Source organism: Ptychodera flava, chromosome 9 (genome assembly GCF_041260155.1).
Source record: "Ptychodera flava strain L36383 chromosome 9, AS_Pfla_20210202, whole genome shotgun sequence".
Classification (NCBI taxonomy): domain Eukaryota; kingdom Metazoa; phylum Hemichordata; class Enteropneusta; family Ptychoderidae; genus Ptychodera; species Ptychodera flava.
The window spans coordinates 3,335,384-3,361,278 of record NC_091936.1 but is presented as its reverse complement, the minus strand read 5'-3'; the positions used below and the strand labels follow the sequence as shown (position 1 = coordinate 3,361,278).

General features: G+C 34.5%; 1 long non-coding RNA gene across 1 annotated transcript; it reads right to left on the bottom strand.

The window, feature by feature from the left end:
- On the bottom strand, positions 1-24,915 carry LOC139139770 (uncharacterized). Its single transcript, XR_011553876.1, has 8 exons — positions 22,629-24,915; positions 21,664-21,712; positions 20,432-21,068; positions 19,951-19,969; positions 4,841-4,875; positions 4,397-4,413; positions 4,061-4,085; positions 1-3,747 (listed from the first exon to the last, which is right to left on the bottom strand). It is a non-coding gene; the product is annotated as an uncharacterized lncRNA (long non-coding RNA).
- Between the last annotated feature and the right edge of the window lie 980 nt (positions 24,916-25,895).

The following is a 25,895-nucleotide window of genomic DNA, read 5'->3' as shown; positions in this document are numbered from 1 at the left end:
TTTCTTGATCAAAGAACACACAGTTTATTTCCAAAGTATTATGCCAGAACAAAAGGATGATCAAAATGGAAGAATGATATTTTGCTTGCCCTACTATATGACTGTAATCATATGAATTTCAGATCTAACGCTGCGAGCGGGCTACCCAACCCTTCCTTCATGCCAAACAGTGAATTGAAGGCAGGGAGGTAGGATTTGACCTTGATGCTCTGACCAGCAATACAGTGTTTACTCACTGTTCCCTACTTCCAAATATAGTGGGCGTGCAATGTCATACAAGTGGATTTTTAGCACTGAAACATTTATAACTGAAGAGAAAAGAGAAAGGTGTAGATGTTATCTCTGCAAAAGAAAGAAAAAAATCAGTGACAAGTTAGTGCTGTATACCGGTAGTTTGATTTGATACATTTTCATTCAATTGTTATTATTTCCATACAATATCATAATTCCATACTCCTTCACTTTCTTATGTATACCTACCTCAATTACTCACCTATAATCACCTCTTTTACCCATATATCATACTCCCAAAGCACTCCATACTCCTCTCTGTCCCATACCTACAAACCATACTTACCCACCTCCCACAGAGTGTATAGCCTACCAACCATACTTACTCACCTCGTACAGAGTGAATAGCCTACCAACCATACTTACCCACCTCCCACAGAGTGTATAGCCTACCAATTTCCATACTTAATCACCTCGTACAGAGTGTATAGTGTATCAACCATACTTACTCACCTCCTACAGAGTGTATAGCGTACCAACCATACTTACCCACCTACCTCAGAGTGTATAGCGTACTACCAACCATACTTACCCACCTACCTCAGAGCGTATAGCGTACTACCAACCATACTTACTCACCTCGTACAGAGTGTATAGTGTACCAACCATACTTACTCACCTCCTACAGAGTGTATAGCGTACCAACCATACTTACCTACCTCGTACAGTGTGTATAGTGTACCAACCATACTTACCCACTCCCAAAGAGTGTATAGCGTAGCAACCATACTTACCCACAAACCTTCCGCGTACCTACAATACGTTCCAAGACACCTGCTAGAGTAACTACCATATACCATAACATGCCACTCCACACTTACATTTAACTTCCCATGGTTAACTTGCATACCTAGCTATAACCTGTTCATCACTTACCATGGTTCAAAACTATTTCACAGTACCAACTACCTGCCCATTAAGCCCCCGCCCCCTTACCTTATCCCATATCCCAGCATCTCATGTCTACTGGTACCATTACTTTGTCAAAATCAATGATGTGCAGTCTGAGAGAAACAGATGAATATAACACACTTAACACAGTGAATCATTGAGAAAAACATCAACATTCAGGATTCTAGGTGTTTTGTACAGTGGTTGGCACATCTGCATCACTTATGACATTTATTTATTTGCAAAAACTGGTACGTGTGCATCCATTTAGCTGTCTTGTGCATCAAACTGTCCATCACATATATCTATGCTATATCTTTATGTCACCGTAATCTACTCAACAATGCATACTTCCGCAGAAAATGAGCATTACCTTGTCATGTATACCTATAGAGAACATACCTATTATATAGATATGTAGATATATAGAAAGATAGATGGATAAACAGATACAGATTGATAGACAAATAGATAGATTGACATAAATAGACACATAAATAGATTGACACAAATAGATATAGATAGAAAAAGAGAAACTGACATAATTTGTTCGGTGGTTAGCTTGCCTAGAAATGCAATGGCACACATTCTCACATTAAAAATCAAAAATTCAGTAATCAAGCAAAATATTGATTGATCATGTCAATAGCTTTAACAAATGCCTCGACTACAGAGTCAGACCTAGAAGTGAATTGGTTAAAACTTGAAATGATTCAAGACAGTGAATTCAATTGGAGAAAAAGAAATTCTTAACTATCAATCATGTAACCTGGACCTGCAATCCATGATATTTTTGTTACCTAGTAACGGGCAAAACAACAGGTGACAATAGATTGCAATCTTTTATGGTAAGCTACTAAAAATCAAATATAAACAATCGCATATAGTTAAAACAAACAAATACACATTACAACAAAGTCAGTGTATTTCGCTGTACATTCAGAAGTAAGCAATTCCATGAAAGTCACTGGAATTCTATGAATAAAAGCATTACTTTTCATGCTATGAATACACAATCTGTACATAATAAACTAGGATTTCTGTCCACTCAAGTGTAATCAATTTAATTTGTAAAATGAAAATATTTAATGTTATCATACGTTTGCAGTTAGTATTTTTAAAATCTCTGTATGAAATTACCTTTGACCTTGACTAACCTCACAGATCAACAAATACGGTACCTAAAATTCTTCATAAATCTTCAGCATAGAGAATGATGCTATAAGTAGCCTGCACAACAAGTGAATACTATCATGGTATGTGGTACAAAAGACAGATTGAAAATAACCAAAATCACAACAGTAACTTACAATCTCTATATCATATTATGACAGTGGCTGCAACTTAACCCCTTGACTACTAAGGCCAATGTATTCCAATATACCGGGCCCCTTATGTAAATATTGATAAAATCTTGGATGTGGTCATTGCATCAACACTGCTTAGAGTAAAAATTAAGTAAGTACCAATAAACCATATATTTTCTGAATCAGCATGAATTTTCCCACTTTTTCATACATAAGTTTTTTATTTCCAGGACACGTGACTGATCACATGACACATCATGTGACCACAGTTGGCAAAGAATATGAATATTTGAAGCATCAGGACGTGTTTTGAATCCATAAAATGACGTAATTTGAATACAGTTGCAATTTTCATGACATTGTCTTTACATATATGTAATAATAACTACCCTTTACTTTATTTATAGATGTACCTATTTAAGATTTTTCTCACAAAAGGCAGAGTAAATGAACCACAAACATCAGCATCTGACATGATTCTGTATTTGAAAATCAACACATTTTATATTTTTAAACACCTGCTTTATGTCTTCCTTGCAGAAACATGCATCTAAAATGGTTATGATTTATCAAAAAATAATTCACAATATTTAAAAATACATTTTAGGGAACAACATATCACATGACCAAACACATGACCAGTCATGTGACCAGTCATATTGATAATATGGCTACTATAAAATTTCACTGGCTTGTAGTAAAAAATTGTATTTCCTCTGGTTTAATTCACGAATATTGCTGTTAATAGAACATATTTTCATATAAATTATTTGTTTTCAATAAATAAACATTTCATTTAATTAAAAAAAATAAACCATAAACATCTTCGCAATCGTCCGTACTTCTGAAAACTTTAAACAATCATTGCGACGCTTCTGTGATCAGCCTGACCTTTCCGGGTCGAGGTCATGGGTCACGACATTTGCTTCCGGATTTTGGCCGTACTCAGACGTACGGGGGCGCAATCACATTCAGGCCAGATCGGAATACATAAATTGTAGTCACGCTGCATGCCAACGCCGAAATTACGGGATTTTTAGCAACAAAAACGAAGCAAAAACGCCTATTTAACTGTGCCCGATATTTCCGGCACTCAAGGTATATGGTAATTCAATATGGCGCCGGATATATCCGGCGCCATAGGTAGTCAAGGGGTTAAATATCAAAGTATATTAAAGTGAAATTATTCAAAATATCAACTTTTACTCACCCTGGATAATCATACTTCATGGAACACATGAATATATTATCATTACATCTGAAGAGAATCAATCGGACAATAAATCCAAAATGCTGATCATACACAATGGTGTTCACTTTTGATTCATAACATGAGGTCCCTGGTTTCAGCCAGGCATGTATCTACATCATTTCACAGACAAAGAATAAACAACTAACAAAACAATGATTAAGTTAAGAACAACAAAAACCTCAATGACAAGAATGACAGAAAGTTGCATGGCAATAAAAATACAATGCTTAATATAGACAAATACTGTTACATGTAACCTACAGTAAATTGTAGGAGACTCAAGCAAGCACATTAATCAATTTTTAAATGAAATAATTACCTACTGCCATTGTGTCAATTATCTGCTATGTAAAGAAAATATTACCCTCACGATAAAATTTATTCATTATTCAACAACAAAAACATTGTATTTAGAAAAAAACAACAAATGAGACAGAAATATTTTAATTTACTGGAAAATTTACTAATTTATATCTGTATAATGTAATGGTTAGATAATTGTTATGAGAAAGTGATAACCTATGTGCTTTGGAATTGGTAGATGCTGGATTGGAAGAAATTCTATACTTCAAAACTCAGCTTACCACAGTTAATTATGGTTGTAAAAAAATTGCATTCATCCGGTATCTATACAATAGCAAAGTTTGATATTTACCCCTGAATTCAGCTGATCTGGTGTAGATTAAATAAAAATGAGATGCAAAAGCAATACAGTAAAACATGGAAGGCCAGTAAGAATCACCAATAAACACATTATAGAAATTACAAAATTGCTACAGAAATAATGACTCTATCTCTGAATCGTAATATGATCTGGAATGTGTGCAAAGCTCTGATAAATCACACTTTAATAGACAAAAAATCTACAATCTAAGTCCAGCCTTAAAAGTAATGTTTCCCAGCTCTCACAACTAAAGAATTGTCAAAAAAACTAAAAGAATCACTGACTATAATATTTTAATGTGATGTGTGTTAATTATGAACGAGGTTTTAGTCTTAAAATGAATAAGAACTGTTTACTGATATTAAACGCATTAAACTACAATGGGAAAAGAGATCTGCAGTTGTAAAGAGTGTTAAAAAATCCTATAAAGTTTACCCGTTGCCAACATTGTAACTTCTTGTCTTTTATTTCTGAAAGGAGATGCACGACACATATTTTGACAGCGCAGTACAAAATAGATAAGAAAAATGAAGGAAACAGCTAAAATACATGCCTAGCAACAGAATATGTCGTAAAGTAAAAATGGCTACATTTATTAAATCAGTAAAAAAACAACCAGTCAAACTAAAAACATTACAAACAGCAATGTGTAAACATCATAAATTCTAGATCTGTATAAATAGTTCAGCCTCGTGATCACCATAGTAACTTCTAAAGGTAGCCATTGGGTTCTACAGAGATTAAGACTTGACATAGACTACTCTTGCAGCACTTTTTATTGTATTAATGTGACATTTGTAAAACAGAGCATAAAGGCACAAGTCATACTAAACTATCCCACTGTGAGAAGGAAGATAGAGAGATGAATAGTCATTATATTTCAGATCAGTAAGGACAGGTATGTCAAAGTTTCAGGGGTAGTATACAAGTCATGTATGCAAATCTTCAATAGCATGTACATAGCTTATAATTACCAAGCTGGGATGGATGCCCTTTGTGAGCATGAAACATTCTTTACATGATAAAATCTCTAAATATTGCTACAAAATAAGTTTTTTAACTTTTCTCCTTTTTCCTTGACTTGTTTAACTTTAAACTTGTTTAATATCACTGTACAGACAATAACAGTTTTCAAATGTCTACAAAATGTTGCTTTGAAATCTCACAAAATTTTACAAGAAAAGAGATTACTCAAAAAAACTTGTATGGCAATTTCATCACACCATGCATAAAACTTGAAGAAAAATTGTTTACAGTGTATCTGTATAAGGATATACGAATCAGACGGAGCTGAATCCCGGTGTTAGGGAAGAGTAAGATAAAGTGCTATAATACTTTTCATGGTGGATGATGGTCTACCTTTTATTCATTTTGATGATGTCATCACAGGTTTACCATCTCCTTGACTTTGAAATTGCCTTCAACTCTCACCTTTGGTGAATACATCTTGCAAGTACGGTATAACTATCAACACAATTAAGTGACATGACAGATTCTTTCAGTGAGGTTATATTTTGAATTCAGATGCAAATATATCACATCAACTGTGGAGTTAGTGATTATCAGCATCAGCATCAGCATGTGGCATTACCATTGTGGTCAAAAGAAATAAATTCATGTGTCTGTCTTTTGTAATGATAAAAAAGCACATACATGTAATAATAAACAGAATCTTTGTTAATATGCAGAATTTTAGCCACTTTATTGCATAACATTGAACAATGCCAAGTAAATTTGTTTTCTTGTACCGGTACATCAAAAATAAAAGAAAATATTACCAGTTACAGACACAAAAAGAAATGTCATAAATAATGGTAAATCAAAGCGATTTTCTGTTACACAGAGAAAACAAAACAAATTTAAATATCAAAATATACAAACGATAAGAAAACAAATTTTCATAAACATAGGTAAATGTTCACATCTCTAACATTCAGATCAGCTGGCACAGGATATTTTGACATCAACTGTGGCGGTTAGTGATCATCAGCACCAAACCAATCATTTCCACTAATACGGCATCAACTGTGGGGTTAGTGATTATCAGCACCAGACCAGTCATGTTCTTTGATATGATGGCATCAATTGTGGGGTTAGTGATTATCAGCACCAGACCAGTTATGTCCATTGATATGGTATCAACTGTGGGGTTAGAGATTATCAGAACCAGACCTGTCATGTCCATTGATATGGCATCAACTGTCCAACTGTCATATCCATTGGTATGGCATCGACTCTGGGGCTAGTGATTATCAGCACCAGACCAGTTATGTCCAATCATATGGCATCAACTGTGGGGTTAGTGATTATCAGAACCAGACCAGTCATGTCCATTAATATGGCAACAACTGTGGGGTCAGTGATTATCAACACCAGCACAATTATATCCATTGATATGGCATCGACAATGTGGTTATTGATTATGAGGACCTGCAGACAAATTACATCCATTGATATGGCATCAAGTGTGAGTTAGAGATTATCATCACCAGACTGGTATGACACCAACTATTGCAGTATCGAGTAGCATTTCCAAACCCATCAATTGTCAATCAATTTGTGTTGCACCAATTGTGGAGTTAATGATTGTACGCACCAGACGTATTGCTGTTTTGTCTGTGCTACCACATGAGTCATATTCATATTACTGATATTATTCAATTGGCCTACATTATTGTGGTATGGTCTTGTCACGGCCAATTGCAAATGTGAACATCAACTAAAATTGTAACAAATCAAAATTACAACAGCAAAGCAAAACAAATGAAGTAAGTATTTCATGCATCTATCTTCTGTTGTAATAAAAAGCACATAATAATAATAAACAGAATCTTTGTTAATATGCAGAATTTAAGCCACTTTATTGTATAGCATCGAACAATGCCAAGTAAGTTTGTTTTCTTGTACATAAAAAATAAACAAAAATATTACAAGTTAAAGACACAAAAGGATATCATAAATAATAGTAAATTAAGCGATATTCTGTTACACTGAAAAAAACAAAACAAATTTAAATATCTAAATACAAACCAGAATAGAAATTTCATAAACAAAGGTAAATGTCCACATCTCTCACATTCAGTTCAGCTGGTACAGGATACTGTGACATCAATAGTAGGGTTAGTGATTGTCAGCATCAGACCAATCATGTCCATTCATATGGCATATTAACCATGGAGTTAGTGATTATCGGCACATGACCAATTATGTCAATTGATGTGGAATCTTCTAGTGAGCTATAGATTAGCAGCACCAGACCAATTATGTTCTTCGATATGGCATCAACTTGTGAGTTACAGATTATCACACCAGACTAGTATGACACCAAACTTGTTGTATTGAGCATTCGTTCCAACCCCATTAATTGTCCATCAATTGGTATGGCACCTACTGTGGACTTAGTATTTATCAGGACTGCATGCTCCCGTTGATATCACATCAACTGTGGAGTTAGTGATTATCAGCATCAGCATCAGCAAGTGGCATGCATTACAGTTGTGGTCAAAAGAAATAAATTCATGTGTCTGTCTTTTGTAATGATAAAAAGCACATAATAATAAACAGAATCTTTGTTAATATGCAGAATTTTAGCCACTTTATTGTATAACATTGAACAATGCCAAGTAAGTTTGTTTTCTTGTACCAGTACATCAAAAATAAAAGAAAGTATTACCAGTTACAGACACAAAAAGAAATGTCATAAATAATGGTAAATCAAAGCGATTTTCTGTTACACAAAGAAAACAAAGTAAATTTAAATATCAAAATGTACAAACCCGAAAACAAATTTTCATAAACAAAGATAAATGTTCACATCTCTAACATTCAGATCAGCTGGCACAGGATATTTTGACATCAACTGTGGCGGTTAGTGATCATCAGCACCAAACCAATCATTTCCACTAATATGGCATCAACTTTAGGGTTAGTGATTATCAGCACGTACCAGAACCAAGAATGGAAATTGATATGGCATCAACCATGGGATTAGTGATTATGGGCACCATACCAATTATATCCGTTGTATGGCATCAACCGTGGAGTTTGTGATTATCAGCACCAGACGAATTATGTCCATTGATATGGCATCACCTGTGGAGTTTGGGATGTGTGATTATCAGCACCAGACAAGTGATGTTCATTCATTTGGCATCATCTGTGAGGTTACTGATTATCTGCACAAAACCAATCATGTTGGTTACATATGGCATCAACTGTGGGGTAAGTGATTATCAGCACCAGACCAATTATGTCCATTGATATTGTCCATCTTCCATTTAATAACAAAGGAATTGATGCCATTAATATCAGCAATATACTTCACAACAAAAAGGTTACATCAACTATACCTGTATACTTTAAGAACCAGTCTGTACCTATTCTGTCATATCAATACACCAAGACAATCTCCAATAAAATATTCAATTACAATAAGGCATTGCGGCACTTAAAAATTGATGAATTCCTTCAAACACCAGCATCCTGTGACTGCTCTACATCTCCCTTCAAATATACTCCAGTCGGCCATGTCATCACTGGTGATTTGAACTTGGTTGAACATCATCACCTTCGTAAGATATTATCTTGTGGACCCAAGTTCAGAGAACCTCGCAGGATCAACTGGAACCATAATTTTAAGATCATTATGGACTCTGTTGAAGAATATGCCAGGAAATGGGCTAAAAGGGAGGATGTAGAGTTGGACACACTATCAGAATGGGTCAAATCTGTGAGGAAAATAGTTCGTGGCCGTATTGGTCGACTAAGATCACATGTTTGCAGAAGACCCTATTCTGTATTTAAAGATCCTGATGCTGTTAAGTGTTTGAATGATATCCATGACAAATATGTTGTCGTTCCTGCTGATAAAGCTGCCGATAACATTGTATTTGTCTGTAAGAAGTATTATTTTGAATGTCTTATAGACGAACTTGGTGTAACTAAGACCTCCACCAACATCACTTACAGACAATCAATGTTCAAGAAATCTGAAATTTTGGCAAACCATAAGTCATTCATGGATAATTTTAATGTTAAAATAAAGGATGACCATAATAAGTTGCCTAGCTTATACTGGATACCAAAGCTCCACAAAACACCTTACAAAGCTAGGTTTATCGCAGGATCTTCAAAATGTTCAACTGCAGAGTTATCGAAGATACTGACTTCTGTTCTCTGTACTGTTAAACGGGGACTTCAAGCATACTGTGATGTTGTCTTTTCTCGGAGTGGTATAAATCAAATGTGGATATTAAAAAATTCGAAGGAACTCTTGGAAAATTTGAAATCAAGATCTGTTTCAAAAATAACATCTATTAAAACTTTCGATTTTTCCACATTGTATACCACAATACCACATAATAAATTGAAAGAACGCTTGAAAATCATCATCAACCAAGCATTTTTCTACAAAAACGGTTCACGCCGTTACAAATATGTAATATTAGGGTATAATTCTACATATTTTGTAAAAAATACTACTAATGCTAAAGTGTTTTATACCGAGAAAGACATTATCAGTATGCTTGATTTCCTCATCGACAACATATTTGTAGAATTTGGAGGGCACATTTTCCAACAGTGTATAGGAATTCCTATGGGCACTAACTGTGCTCCCTTGCTTGCAGACTTATTTCTGTTCTCATATGAGGCAGAATTTATCCAGAACTTAATTAAACAGAAAAAGGTCTCTGTAGCTCGAACTTTCAATCTAACATATAGATACATAGACGATGTTATTTCTATGAATAACTCTGAATTCAGTAAATAACTCGCTATGATTTATCCTCCAGAATTGGAGATTAAAGAAACTACAGAAACGGCCTTTCTGCTTCATATCTGGACATTTTACTTGAATTTGACTCTAATGGTCACCTTTCTACTAGGCTATATGACAAGAGATGATTTCAACTTTAGTATCATCAATTTTCCACACCTCATAAGTAATATTCCACTCTCACCAGCTTATGGGGTATACATTTCCCAGCTTATTTGATATGCTAGAGCATGCAGTTCATATGGTGATTTTGTAGAGAGACATGGCCATCTCGCTCACAAACTATTAAATCAAGGTTACACCAGAGCAAGACTTGTCTCTACATTCAAACGCTTTTTAGGCAGGTATCGTAAGCTGGTAGATAAATACAATATCTCTCTTCGACAAATGATCACTGATGGCATCGGTGACATTGGGCCTTAGTTAGTGACCACTACCTATCTGACTTATAGATTGATATATGGCGGGTGCCACATGTGGGGCAGGATGCGCTTACTATTTTCGAAACACCTGACATCACTTCTTGGTCTTCTGGCCAGAGGTCCATATATCTTTCTTTCATGAATGTGACTTTGTTTGTGTGCCGTCTATTTGCTGTCTGTTCTGTGCTGTTTTGTGTCTATGTTTACAACTATTGTCTTCCGAATTCCGACCTACTGTCATTGGATTATGGATTGGTATGATTGCGATTATTTTGCATCAACTGTGGGGTTAGTGATTATCAGCACCAGACCAATTATGTCCATTGATATGGCATCAACTGTGGGGTTAGTGATCTTCAGCACCAGACCAATTATGTCCATTGATATGGCATCAACTGTGGGGTTAGTGATCATCAGCACATGACCAATTATGTCCATTGATATGGCATCAACTGTAGGGTTAGTGATTATCAGCACCAGACCAATTATGTCCATTGATATGGCATCAACTGTGGGGTTAGTGATAATCAGCACATGACCAATTATGTCCATTGATATGGCATCAACTGTTGGGTTAGTGATTATCAGCACCAGACCAATTATGTCAATTGGTATGGCATAAACTGTTGGGTCAGGGATCTTCAGCACCAGACCAATTATGTTCTTTGATGTGGCATCAACTTGTGAGTTACAGATTATCACACCAGACTGGTATTACACTAAACATTGCTGTATTGAGCATTCTTGCCAACCCCATTAATTGTCCATCAATTGGTATGGCACCTACTGTGGACTCAGTATTTATCAGCACTGTTCCCGTTGATATCACATCAACTGTGGTGTTAGTGATTATCAGCATCAGCATCAGCAAGTGGCATGCATTACCGTTGTGGTCAAAAGAAATAAATTCAAGTGTCTGTCTTTTGTAATGATAAAAAAGCACATGCATGTAATAATAAACAGAATCTTTGTTAATATGCAGAATTTTAGCCACTTAATTGCATGCTATTGAACAATGCAAAGTAAGTTTGTTTTCTTGTACCGGTACATCAAAAATAAAAGAAAATATTACCAGTTACAGACACAAAAAGAAATGTCATAAATAATGGTAAATCAAAGCGATTTTCTGTTACACAGAGAAAACAAAACAAATTTAAATATCAAAATATACAAACCATAAGAAAACAAATTTTCATAAACAAAGGTAAATGTTCACATCTCTAACATTCAGATCAGCCGGCACAGGATATTTTGACATCAACTGTGGCGGTTAGTGATCATCAGCACCAAACCAATCATTTCCACTAATATGGCATCAACTGTGGGGTTAGTGATTATCAGCACCAGACCAGTCATGTTCTTTGATATAATGGCATCAATCGTGGGGTTAGTGATTATCAGCACCAGACCAGACATGTCCATTGATATGGCATCAACTGTCCGACTGTCATATTTGATATGGCATCGACTGTGGGGCTAGTGATTATCAGCACCAGACCAGTTATGTCCAATCATATGGCATCAACTGTGGGGTTATTGATTATCAGAACCAGACCAGTCATGTCCATTGATATGGTATCAAGTGTGAGTTAGAGATTATCATCACCAGACTGGTATGACACCAACTATTGCAGTATCGAGTAGCATTTCCAAACCCATCAATTGTCAATCAATTTGTGTTGCACCAATTGTGGAGTTAATGATTGTACGCACCAGACGTATTGCTGTTTTGTCTGTGCTACCACATGAGTCATATTCATATTACTGATATTATTCAATTGGCCTACATTATTGTGGTATGGTCTTGTCACGGCCAATTGCAAATGTGAACATCAACTAAAATTGTAACAAATCAAAATTACAACAGCAAAGCAAAACAAATGAAGTAAGTAATTCATGCATCTGTCTTCTGTTGTAATAAAAAGCACATAATAATAATAATAAACAGAATCTTTGTTAATATGCAGAATTTTAGCCACTTTATTGTATAGCATTGAACAATGCCAAGTTTGTTTTCTTGTACATAAAAAATAAACAAAAATATTACAAGTTAAAGACACAAAAGGAATTGTCATAAATAATAGTAAATAAAGCGATATTCTGTTACATGGAAAAAAACAAAACAAATTTAAATATCCAAATACAAACCAGAAAAGAAATTTCATAAACAAAGGTAAATGTCCACATCTCTCACATTCAGTTCAGCTGGTACAGGATACTGTGACATCAATAGTAGGGTTAGTGATTGTCAGCATCAGACCAATCATGTCCATTGATATGGCATCAACTGTTCGGTTAGTGATCTTCAGCATCAGACCAATTATGTCCATTGATATGGCATCAACTGTTCGGTTAGTGATCATCAGCACCAGACCAATTATGTCCATTGATATGGCATCAACTGTGGGGTTAGTGATCATCAGCACCAGACCAATTATGTCCATTGATATGGCATCAACTGTTCGGTTAGTGATCATCAGCACCAGATCCATTGATATGGCATCAACTGTTCGGTTAGTGATCTTCAGCACCAGACCAATTATGTCCATTGATATGGCATCAACTGTGGGGTTAGTGATTATCAGCACCAGACCAATTATGTCCATTGATATGGCATCAACTGTTCGGTTAGTGATCATCAGCACCAGACCAATTATGTCCATTGATATGGCATCAACTGTTCGGTTAGTGATCTTCAGCATCAGACCAATCATGTCCATTGATATGGCATATTAACCATGGAGTTAGTGATTATCAGCACATGACCAATAATGTCAATTGATGTGGCATCTTCTAAGTGAGCTAGAGATTAGTAGCGCCAGACCAATCATGTCCATTGATATGGCATCAACTGTGGGGTTAGTGATCTTCAGCATCAGACCAATTATGTCCATTGATATGGCATATTAACCATGGAGTTAGTGATTATCAGCACATGACCAATAATGTCAATTGATGTGGCATCTTCTAAGTGAGCTAGAGATTAGTAGCGCCAGACCAATTATGTCCATTGATATGGCATCAACTGTGGGGTTAGTGATCTTCAGCACCAGACCAGTCATGTCCATTGATATGGCATATTAACCATGGAGTTAGTGATTATCAGCACATGACCAATAATGTCAATTTATGTGAAATCTTCTAGTAAGCTATAGATTAACAGCACCAGACCAATTATGTCCATTTATATGGCATCAACTATTGGGTCAGTGATCTTCAGCACCAGACCAATTAATGTTCTTTGATATGGCATCAACTTGTGAGTTACAGATTATCACACCAGACTGGTATGACACCAAACTTGTTGTATTGAGCATTCGTTCCAACCCCATTAATTGTCCATCAATTGGTATGGCACCTACTGTGGACTTAGTATTTATCAGCACTGCTCCTGTTGGTATCACATCAACTGTGGAGTTAGTGATTATCAGCATCAGCATGTGGCATGCATTACCATTGTGGTCAAAAGAAATAAATTCATGTGTCTATCTTTTGTAATGATAAAAAGCACATAATAGTCAACAGAATCTTTGTTAATATGCAGAATTTTAGCCACTTTATTGTATAACATTGAACAATGCCAAGTAAGTTTGTTTTCTTGTACCAGTACATCAAAATTAAAGAAAATATTACCAGTTACAGACACAAAAAGAAATGTCATAAATAATGGTAAATCAAAGCGATTTTCTGTTACACAGAGAAAACAATACAAATTTAAATATCAAAATATACAAACCAGAAAACAAATTTTCATAAACAAAGATAAATGTTCACATCTCTAACATTCAGATCTGCTGGCACAGGATATTTTGACATCAACTGTGGCGGTTAGTGATCATCAGGACCAAACCAATCATTTCCACTAATATGGCATCAACTTTAGGGTTAGTGATTATCAGCATGTACCAGACCAAGAATGTCCATTATATGGCATCAACCATGTATAGTGATTCTCAGCATTGGACCAATCATGTCCATTCATATGGCATCATGAGGCAACCATGGGATTAGTGATTATCAGCACCAGACGAATTATGTCCATTGATATGGCATCAACTGTGGGATTAGTGATTATCAGCACCAGACCAATTATGTCCATTGATATGGCATCAACTGTAGGGTTAGTGATTATCAGCACCAGACGAATTATGTCCATTGATATGGCATCTCCTGTGGAGTTTGTGATTATCAGCACCAGACCGATTATGTCCATTGATATGGCATCAACTGTAGGGTTACTGATTATCTGCACCATACCAATTATTTCCATTGGTATGGCATCAACTGTGACTCAGAGAAATTGATTATCAGCACCAGACCAATCATGTCCATTGATAAGGCATCAACTGTGGGGTTAGTGATTAACAGCACCAGACCAATTATATCCACTTGTTATGGCATGAACTGTGAGTTAGAGATTTGACTTGACTTGACTCTTTGGGATCAGAAGCTATCAACACAATATTGGTCCAATTCGAGGATACTTTACCACCTCTCTCAGAAAAAGTCACTGTTGTCTCTATGCCAAATAACATCCATGGCTTGTAATTCTAATCTTCATCAGCATATCCATCAGGTTCTTTGTGATAATCTTTTGTCCCGTATCGACATTCCGATAACGGCCTTAGCATGTAAAGATCCATACTGTTGTCATAATGACCTCATTGACACTTTTTATAACGACATTACACGTGCACTTTTAGAAGCTGCTGACAAGACAATCCCCAAAGGTTTCGGAGAAACCAAACACGTTGTTCCAGGGTGGAATGATTTAGTTAAACAGCATTATGAAAAAGCTCGTACAGATTTTATTTTACGGAAGGATAATGGCTCCCCAAAATATGGTCCCTTTTTCGACTTGATGCGCAAATCAAGAGCACATTTTAAACGGCAGCTAGCATATTGCAAGCGAATGGAGAATGAGCTTCGTGCAAATGCCTTAGCTCAAAGTTTAGACAACAACTCAAAGCCTACTGGAAAGAAATAGCCAAACGTAAAGGTAAACCACCTGCACCGTCATCTGTTGATGGTTGTCATGGTGATGATGAGGTTGTAAAAATGTGGAAGCACCACTACGAGACTATTCTGACAAATACTGGTACAGATTGTACACCTGCTTTTCCCAATATTCAGTTCTCTGAAGACATGATTGTGCATCACAGTGAAATTTCTGACTTAATTAGTGATCTTAAAACACCTGGTGCCTCCTCTGGTATGGATGGAGTTAAGCGGAACACCTGAAGTATGCATCTCCAAAGATTTGCATCTTATTAGCACTTTGCTTCTCTTCCATGTTTATTCATGGTATTGTTCCGAAACATCTCATGACCACTGTTTTGGTTCCGATTCCTAAAGACAGGGAGGTGACATTTGTGATAAGTCAAATTATCGACCCATTGCTGTTGCAACAACTTTATCTAAAATTCTTGAAAGAGTTTGGTTGCACCGCTGTACGGATTCTCTCGTAACCACCGATAATCAGTTCGGCTTCAAGCCTAATCATAGTACAGATATGTCAATTTTTATCTTGAAAGAGACTCTCAACTATTATAAAAAACATAATACCCCTGTGTTTGTTACTTTCATGGACGCCTCTAAGGCCTTTGATTACGTTAGACATGACATTTTATTTGAAAAACTTTCAACTAGAGGCGTACACCCATATCTTATTAGAGTACTGTCATACCTTTATAGATATCAGGACTTTGTTATCAGATGGAATGGGTGCCTTTCTGAACCATTCCATTCAATGAACGGGGTTAAACAGGGAGGCATTACATCGCCCATACTCTTCACTGTTTATTTAGATAATCTTAGCAAATCACTTGCTTCTCTACCGTATGGTTGTCTCATTGGTGACTTTAAGATCAATCATCTGATATACGCAGATGACCTTGTTATTTTTTCCACCGGTTCTTACGGGCAGCAAATGTTAGTAAACGCTTGTGGTCATTATGGCAACGAATGCTCAATACTCTTTAATGAGAAAAAAACTGTATGTATGTTAATACAACCGAATGTAAGGAAGCTGCGACAAGCTCCAATATATTTGAATAATAGAATGCTTAACTATGTTTATGTGTATAAGTACCTTGGACACGTTATAACTTCTGATCTAAAAGATGACGATGACATTCAAGCTCAGACTCGCCTGTTTTATGCGAGAGGCAATGCTCTTATTCGAGATTTTAAATTTGCATCGCTTTCAGTTAAAAATCACCTGTTTACTGTTTTCTGTGATGTCCCTTATTGTACGTATCTTTGGTCTAAATTTTCTATGAATGTTTTTAGACAATGAGAAAAGCTTTTTATCAGGTTTATCGTAAATTGACAGGTTTCACATACAATCATGTGCAAAGTAACAGCCTTTTGCTTGTTAACTTATCGATTTTAACATTTGACGAACTGTTTAGAAAAAAGTCAGTGGGTTTTCTCAGTAGATTGCATATCTCTGATAACCCCCTTATTTCAGCAGTTCTGAATTTTTCCATTTTCACATATAGTAAATTATGGAAAAACTGGTGTAATTGGATTTTTTAACTCCTTTTCTGTCATTTACTTTTTATTTTTCTGTTTTTGTATATGGATTATTATATCTGAAATAAACAATAATAATAATAATAATAATAATAGCAGTATATTCCATCTTTAATCGATATACTTAATCATCTTGATCATTTAAACTTCAGTTAGATTTCATAAAATATTCAAATAATCCATATTTGATCCAGTTTTCTTGAAATATTGACTCAATCTGTTAAATTCAGATTTAATCTTATGAGTTTATATTGTTTACCATCAGATAATACCATGTCATGTGTGCATGTGAATTTCAAGCTAACAGGCAATGTGCGCGTATTGTTTGCACTGCATTGTGCAGACAACGACGCGTCGCGATGTTCCTTTGCCCATCATTTGATAATCACAATGTCATAGAACACATGTATAAATTGCATGATTGATAGAGAAGAATTACATATACCATGTATACATGGTCCCTGAATGTATTGTACCAGCTTGAATTTTAATTTCAAAAAAATCCTGTTAAAAAGCTGTTTCAGGAGCAAATCTGTTTGGCATGACAGAGTCCAGAGGTAACTGACCTTTGGCTGATCTTATTGATCATCATGTCTCTTTTCAATCTTCCTGTCCATGTGATGCTACACTGGTTGATGTCATGCTGTTTTGTTTTCCATGATTACTGAACTGTATCTATTCTGTATTTCACAGATTCCTAATACATGAATACTGCATTTTTTAGGTGGCTCAGATATTACTGATGCATCCACTAGTGTTTCAGGTTAGTCACAGCTATATACCAATGATTACAATGGCTTGGTCTTCATGTTATCAATGTAATATTATCAGGTGTTGTTGCACTAACTTTCATAGAATGATCTTTACTACATCCAGACACTTGAATCTTGTATGTAAGCTTTTGCTAGTATCACTTGTATCACAGTAAGTCTCTGTGAGATGAATTTGATTACAGTTGATATGAACTTTAGTTATGTTTTCAGTCATAAACTGTGGATGTAGAATTTTCAATATTGTGTCATCTGTATACCGATTCAAAAATCAAAATATCTACAGTCAGCCTTAACTCCATCAACATTTCATTATTTTCCTCTCTCTTTTAGGGATTGCAGCTAGAATACAGAATTTCACAGTTATGTAGAAAGTGGCATATGAAGACATGTAGAAGTGCTCGATGGACATGAATTGTCGTGTTTGAACACAATCTATGGGTGCGTGTAGTTGCATGTGAGTAGACCGTGATTTTATTATGGTTTTCTGATTAAACTTCATTACACAGAGTGTGTAGTTGACACATTCAGTATCTATGATGTATTAATTGTCAACAGAGTCACAGACTATCCAATAGGGCATTTTGTTATGTTTACCATTGCTAGCAATTAAGTACATTTAACATCTTACATTTCAGAATAGGCATTGTACTGCAGAGATCATCGATAATATATTGTTTGATGTATAAAGGCACAACAGTGCGGGACATTGACAGTTCTGTCTTCCTACACCTTCATATCACAATTTGCATTGAGCTTAAAATAATACATCTGATAAAACAGAAATTATCATTCACCTTACACTACCAGAGAGATGTTGTAAGTTATAGGTATTTTCTCAATTCTTTACCAGTACATACTAGGTGTATGTGCATCTATATCTACACATATATGAAATATATATCCAAGTAATACTAACATGGTTTTTCAGTTTTTCTGAAATGAACTGGCACAGTTTCAACTCTTCCAGTACTATCTAGCTGTTGACCCATTTTGATACTGAACTACCAGTGGTATCATCAACTAAACAATTGGCATGGATGTTTAACATATCAACTTATTTTATAGCAAGTGATACTGGTTTCAGAATCATGATATATGAATGTGTGTAACTGTAAGTCTGTCACCAAAAGGCCCAGAAAATTCTTGTCTTACAAAACAATTTAAAACTTGGTAAATCAATTTTAAATCTTTACAAGTAACAAACTCTGAGTACTACATTGAAAATATGAAAGAAAATAACATCTGTAATACTAAGATAAAATGAAAGTTTTGCAAAAGTAAAAAAACTAGCCTAAACAGAGACACAGTTCCTGTAGGTCAACATTGATACATTGTTATTACACACATGTATTGGCAAAATGAACATCAATGTGCCAATAGATCTCTACCAGCACATTCCTTGTTTGTTAACAGCTAAGTATTGAAATTGAATGTGAAATACTTTAGCCCCTGAAACTCATCTACTGGCAGACATTGAATCAGAATGAATACATATCTACAACATAAACAGTATTTGTATTGGCAGCATTGTACTGTAGATGCTCCAAGCTATGATTTTAACATGAAGGATATATGGTATGTGATGGGATACAGTGCACATACTGTATTTAGTATTCTGTTTTAGACACTACACATCTGTAAGATTAGTTGACATTAACATGCGTCGTCAGGGAATATGTGTGCAAGAGAAACTAAGAAAAATCATGGATTGGCAGGTAGATAGCAGAAATGAAAGTTCAACCAGCTAACTTGAAAAGTAATAGTGATGATTAGACTGAAAGATAAAATTTTTGAATTGATATATTTAGATCAATCATAGTTATGTACCTCTTTACTAATGCAGATTGACAACGTCGCTCATGCAGCTGCATTATTCTAGTGTTACTAGCAATAGTTCATCAAACAAGTTACTATTCTAGTAGAAATGATTAAGTGTTAACTTTTCATTTGACAGTCTTTTCCATATGAACAAGAATATTAAAATAAACATGCCTAAAGCTTGATCAGAAAAGAAACTTGATAGGCTACTGTACTTACATCTTTTATAAAGTATGAGCTGTTGAAAAGAATGTAATAACAATTACAGGAAAAAAGAGGGATTTGTAAAGACATATTTTACAATGAAAAGTATAAAATTTAAAAAATAGCAACAAAAACTAACAACGATGATGATGATGATGATGATGATGATAAACAACAGAAATAATGACAGTAATGAAAATAGCAGTAACACCACAACTTACTTAATTGTACTTTTTACATGAATCATGCAAAATCTTAAAAAAGTTTCCAAAAGTATTCTACCTGCACCCAAGCAATATAAAATACCAACAACCTATGGAATACCAACAACCTATGGAATACCGTAAGTTTTTTGTGTCTTTGTTGGTCGTTGAGTTTTTCATGTAAGTTTTATGTCACTCAACTAGACTGCAACATATTATGACATTCTCCATTAACCAGTAGTATTACAGAAAAATGAATTGTCCTTGACTTTAAGTTATACACATTTCCTCACCCTGTCATCTCCAATTTCTTTTGTACAGATCCGACTACACTGTAAGTAATCAGTTGGGTTTAACAAAACACTGAAATGATAGAATGTGGTAAAATTGCCATGCCAACATACTATCTATCAACGTTTATCACAATTCTTAACACCTCTTCTAGCATATTCTTATTGGTGATTTTTAAATGTAATGCGATGCAAAAAGCAAAACGATATCAGCAAACTACATCAAAATGTTAAATACATTCAACCACAAAAGTTTGTTGATAGGATTTAAACTATCCGATGAGATTGAGCCAATGACATTGAATTTAACCCACAGTCTAATTGTTGGTGAATATTCAAAAAGACCACATGTACCAATAGCAAAATGATATTAAAGTTGTACAAATGAAGAGCAAACAAATATGATTGTACCAGTACAATCCATTGTCTGATACATGGTGTAATGTGTTGCACAAATGCATGAACCCAGCACTTCTGGTTATTTCGCAGCACTGACTTAATGTGATGGAAATTTGATAAAATTGATTTTTTTATACCAATTGTAAAATCCATCATCTTTGCCCTATAATTCCTTTTTCTTCATTGTTCATTTGCTAATAACAAGTAAATCTTGACCCTTGACGTAATCATGGGACATGATCTAGAAATTGAAAAACAAAATAAAAAAAACAGTCTCTGATTTGTAGCATTCAATACAATACTAAGCTTTAAATCAATGAAGCACTTGTTACTTTCAAAGTAATCATTTTAAAGGACAGTACCTCATGTCAGTGCTCTTATTAATGCAATGGTGAGCTGGAGGAAATGCTTCCCTGTGATGAACAGATTCAAGTTCGACATATTCAAGCATAGTGTATGTAAAAGTCCTTGTAAAGCGCCCTCAATTGACAAATATTATATTCTTACAACCCTCTTGATTGAATAACTTTAAATTATGACTTTCAATGATACATTGGTTTGACAGTTGTCATTCTGGGCCAATGTAATCAGCAAAACATACTCCTCGTAGTTCATATTGATGAGACATAAATTTGTCTATAATGGAGAACAAAAATTGGAAACAAATACCAAAACATGGAACTTGTATACAAAAACCATTTGAATAGTGAAAAAGTAGTCCTATATTCCACCATAGAGAAAGAAAGAGCTGATATGACATGAAATAAAGTTTATCAATTTCCAGTACGTTTAACAAATAAAAAAAAGATGAAAGAAAAATAGGTATTAAAACAAACCCTGGTCGACAATCTAGTGCATGGACTATTGGAAAATGTGTTTCCTCATCTGCTGACAAAGAAAAGTAAATTGTAATGAAAATGTCAGTGTAATCATGGATAAATATAACAACAGCACTGAATAACGCAAGCATTTACCTTTAGAAATACCTGTAAATAAAGTGTCAAGTACAAAATATATGTAAAATGATCAGCAAATACAAATTACCGTATACATAACAAGTGCATGTACTTGATGACTGGTTGCTTCAAATGAATCTGCATTCTTGACACTCTTTACAAAGTATTGAACAATTAAATTTTACTGTTGATAGGAAATTTTGACAAAACAGTAAAACAATCAACTATAACTACAAACTCAGCTGTTCATTATTCAAATACAATTACACAAGAAGGAAGCTAATACATTGTCTTGATGCAGTATATATTAACATTATGAACAAGGTGTTGATAGTGAGAAGCACTGCAAATTTCATTCTTGAGTATTGTCAAGCTGTTGATATAATTCTATGAATTGTCCAAAGTGAGTGTCAAGCTGTAAATCTTGCAAAGTAATCTTACCACGTCTTCGTAAACATCATGCTGAATCTGATATACTGTTAGTGTGACTGTCATCGTGTAATGTTTTCAAGTTATGCACTCTTGCCTTAATGACAAATGTCAAACATTAATCTTTCATTTTGATTTATAACTTTTTCACCATCAACATCATACTGTAAGTATTTTTATGTAAATATATTACACATACAGTATGTTTCACTCTATTCTTCACTATAAGCATTGTGATGTAAAAATCATTACTTTTCATCATGTTATTTTCTGCTCTTTCATAATATGTTACACTGTTTACCTTATTGGCGTTATGTTACCCGTCTTTAAGAGAAGATCTATTGATATAAAGAAGACAGTTGCATCAATAACTTGACAGTTCCAACATTCTCAGAGCAACAATCTAATAAACTTACTTCAGCCATGGCTCTGTGTTTTTCACATCCTACAGAATAACTCTAAATGAAAACAAGAATTTATCAACAGTTTTGTTGAACCTGGCCAAGAATGCAGGCAATCATTTGTAAAGTTATTGACAACTGCTGCATATTGAAGAGATAATTAGAGTAAATCTGGTATGAAATGAACTGTATTACCAGCAAGAAGTAAAACAAAAGATTCTGTTGTTACTTGTAACATCCTCATTCTGCACTTTGCCTACTCAAGTTTCTTCCTACTCCCAAAGCGTAACATTCTGATCCACTGAGTTGTCTGAAGTGTTGGCATGTCCGACTCTTGTCTTCTGAGAAAGCAGACGGACCTTCATTAACCTAACCTAACTTGACACTTGGGTAAGCTTCCATTTATAAAACTTAAAAGGCACAGCCATCAAACAGCAAAGGATCCTGATACTTCTCAAAATATATTCAGTTTTACACAAATTGTTTACTGCAAAACATGAAAAAAAAAGAAAAAGAAAAAATACCTCTGATTTTTGTAGTTACTATTTGGCTACAGTACATCATCACCAAACAAAACATATCCAATTTTGCAGATTTTTTGTCAGCCTTGACAAATTTTTGATGGCCATTGTATAGTTACAATCGCTACTGACAACTGAAAAAATGTGTATTGTGTACTTCATTCTAAACTGCAGATTTATGAAAGCTAAAAGTTTTCAGTAAAAGACAAGAGAGATTGAAAGTACTTTCATTTTTTCTACACTAATCAATGTTGCAAGCAAAGAAGGAGTAACTAGTTAAAGTGTTTATATTTCCAAATTCATATATAAAACTAAAATGGCACAAAAACATCATTCTCTAGAACTTATTATACAAACTCTTTAATTTCTTTCCTACTCTCCAAGACCTGAAGGAATATTTAACTGTCCAGACTAGACATATCCAACTGTCCATTTCTGACTAATTTTCACTAACTGCTTGTCTGCTTACAATGTTTATTCCGCCTAGTCTAAGAAAACCACTCCTATCATCTAAAATATTCTTCCTAACTAGTGAAAAGTGGAAATTGTTTTGATTTACCTGTCAGCTTGGATTAGTCCCTCTGTTGCTTCATGAATCTGTAGAATTTAGCACTGCTATTTAAAATACAAGAAGTTTTCCACTAATGTTGCCCCTACTTATGTAGACATTTTGTTGAAACTACCAAAAAATCACACAGTTCGTTTATACAACTTTGCATATAACTTGCATACCTAGCTAAAATGCTAAAGTCATAACAATTAAAGTGCTGTGATCTTAAAGAAATAAAATCACATTGTCAAGTTTAATAAATCATACATTTCAAAATGATAAACTGCATATCTGAGTTTCAAAAACTCAGAAAGGAAAATCACTTTTTAAAAAGATTTTCAGTGATCATGTTCACAGCATCATGGTGGCTGAAATTTCCTCAAATCTAAAGTACCTCAAACAATTGCATACATGTAAGTGTATAAAAAATGCCTTCAAAATTAAAATGCAAACAAGAGATATGAATTATAAACCGCAGTTTCTGAAGAGTAAATGCAGGGCAATCAAATATACCTTGTAAGTAACCACTGCTACCAGGCTATCTGATTTTACTTTGTACTACTGTTAGTGTTTAATACCATCAAGAAAGAGAACACTAAACTAATGAAAATACCCCCTGGTGATGTGATATGCGTCATGCCTTATACTAATGTATTCACAGCAGCTTTAATGCTGGCATACTATCAACCTATCTTGACAGATAAAAGCTATACACGAAGAGACGAGCAAAATACCGGTATACAAAATATATATTGCGGCATGTCCAGGTTTCTGTACTACTCTTTCAAGCCTGATGAAGATGCCTTTCTTTAAAAACCTAACTAATTTTTACTCTTTTATTAGCTACTATAGACTATAGTCTATAGAAGCTATTGGGATGGGTATCCGTCCGGCGTCAGTCTGTATGTATGTATGTATGTATGTCCGTTTGTGAGGCATCCGTCCACTCAAATATCTTGAGAACCGCAGTACTTACTGATTTGATATTTGTTGTGTAGATGAAAAATATGATTTTGAGAAACTATTTTTTTTAATTTTGTGATATTGTTGAAAATAGGCAAATTAATGCCAAAAAAGGTGTTTTTGGTAAAAAATCTTCTTCTTCATAACCGCTGGTCAGACAGCTTTGTTATTTGGTATACAGGTCCCTAGGGATAACGCAACTTAGATTTGTTCAAATTGTGATGAAATATGCAAATGTGTATTTTTAAGGAATTTTTTGTCATTTTTGGTCAAAATTTGACTTACATTGTATGGAATTCTTGTACTGTATAAACCCTATCAATTCACCCAGGAAAAAATAATTAATATGATTTTAAATAATTGAATTAATTAGGAAATCATCAAAGCCAAAATAATTTTAGTGTGGAATTATCAGAAAGTTCAACTTTTTTTGACAGTTCATAGTGAAATGCTTACCATCTTGGAGGATGAAAACATGTAAAGGCAACTTTCCTGAATCCCAACTTTGATATATTCTGAAACACCATTTATGTTATCTAAAAGAAATTGCTCATAATAGTTTGTCATGATAGGGTGGTCAAATAAATAGAGATAGAGAAAGTTCTAATTTCCATTTATGGTTGACTTGGTAAGGATAAAATAAGATTACTTTTTGAGGAAAAAAACAGAGTGGTCAATTAAGAGTGGTCAAAGTGATAGGGTTTTTATGGTAAAGCTGGGCTGTAAGATTCCTCATGTGCTATTTATAGCACTTATGCAATCTGTGTAAACAGTGCAATGAAATTGTAACATGATTCCTTATAATGCTTTTGATGACCTTGAACTTCTTAAGTTTCAAACATTTGTCTCTTCAGTGTGCTTTCTCTGAGTACATACAGTCTCAACTTATTCAACAGAACTTACTTACAAGTTAATTTGAAAGTTAAAATGTGCTTGGTTAATAGGATGAAAATAATATATTAAAAGATAACCAGCTCAAGATTCTTTATAACCTGACAGATATGTTGTTTTTTTATGACGTAAATCTTGATTTAAGCAAGTCTTGTTTAGATTACTTTTATTAGAATGTAATTAACTCTCGTTTATTTGCTATTATAGACTAATATAGTCTGATGAAATATGCAAATCTGTATTTTTACAGAATTTTTTTCCATTTTTGGTCAGGCCATCCTGAAATGAGCTATCAAAGATATCCACCTTCTTCATCAATACATGTGTCACAAAAGGTTATTCTCTACATAACACAGC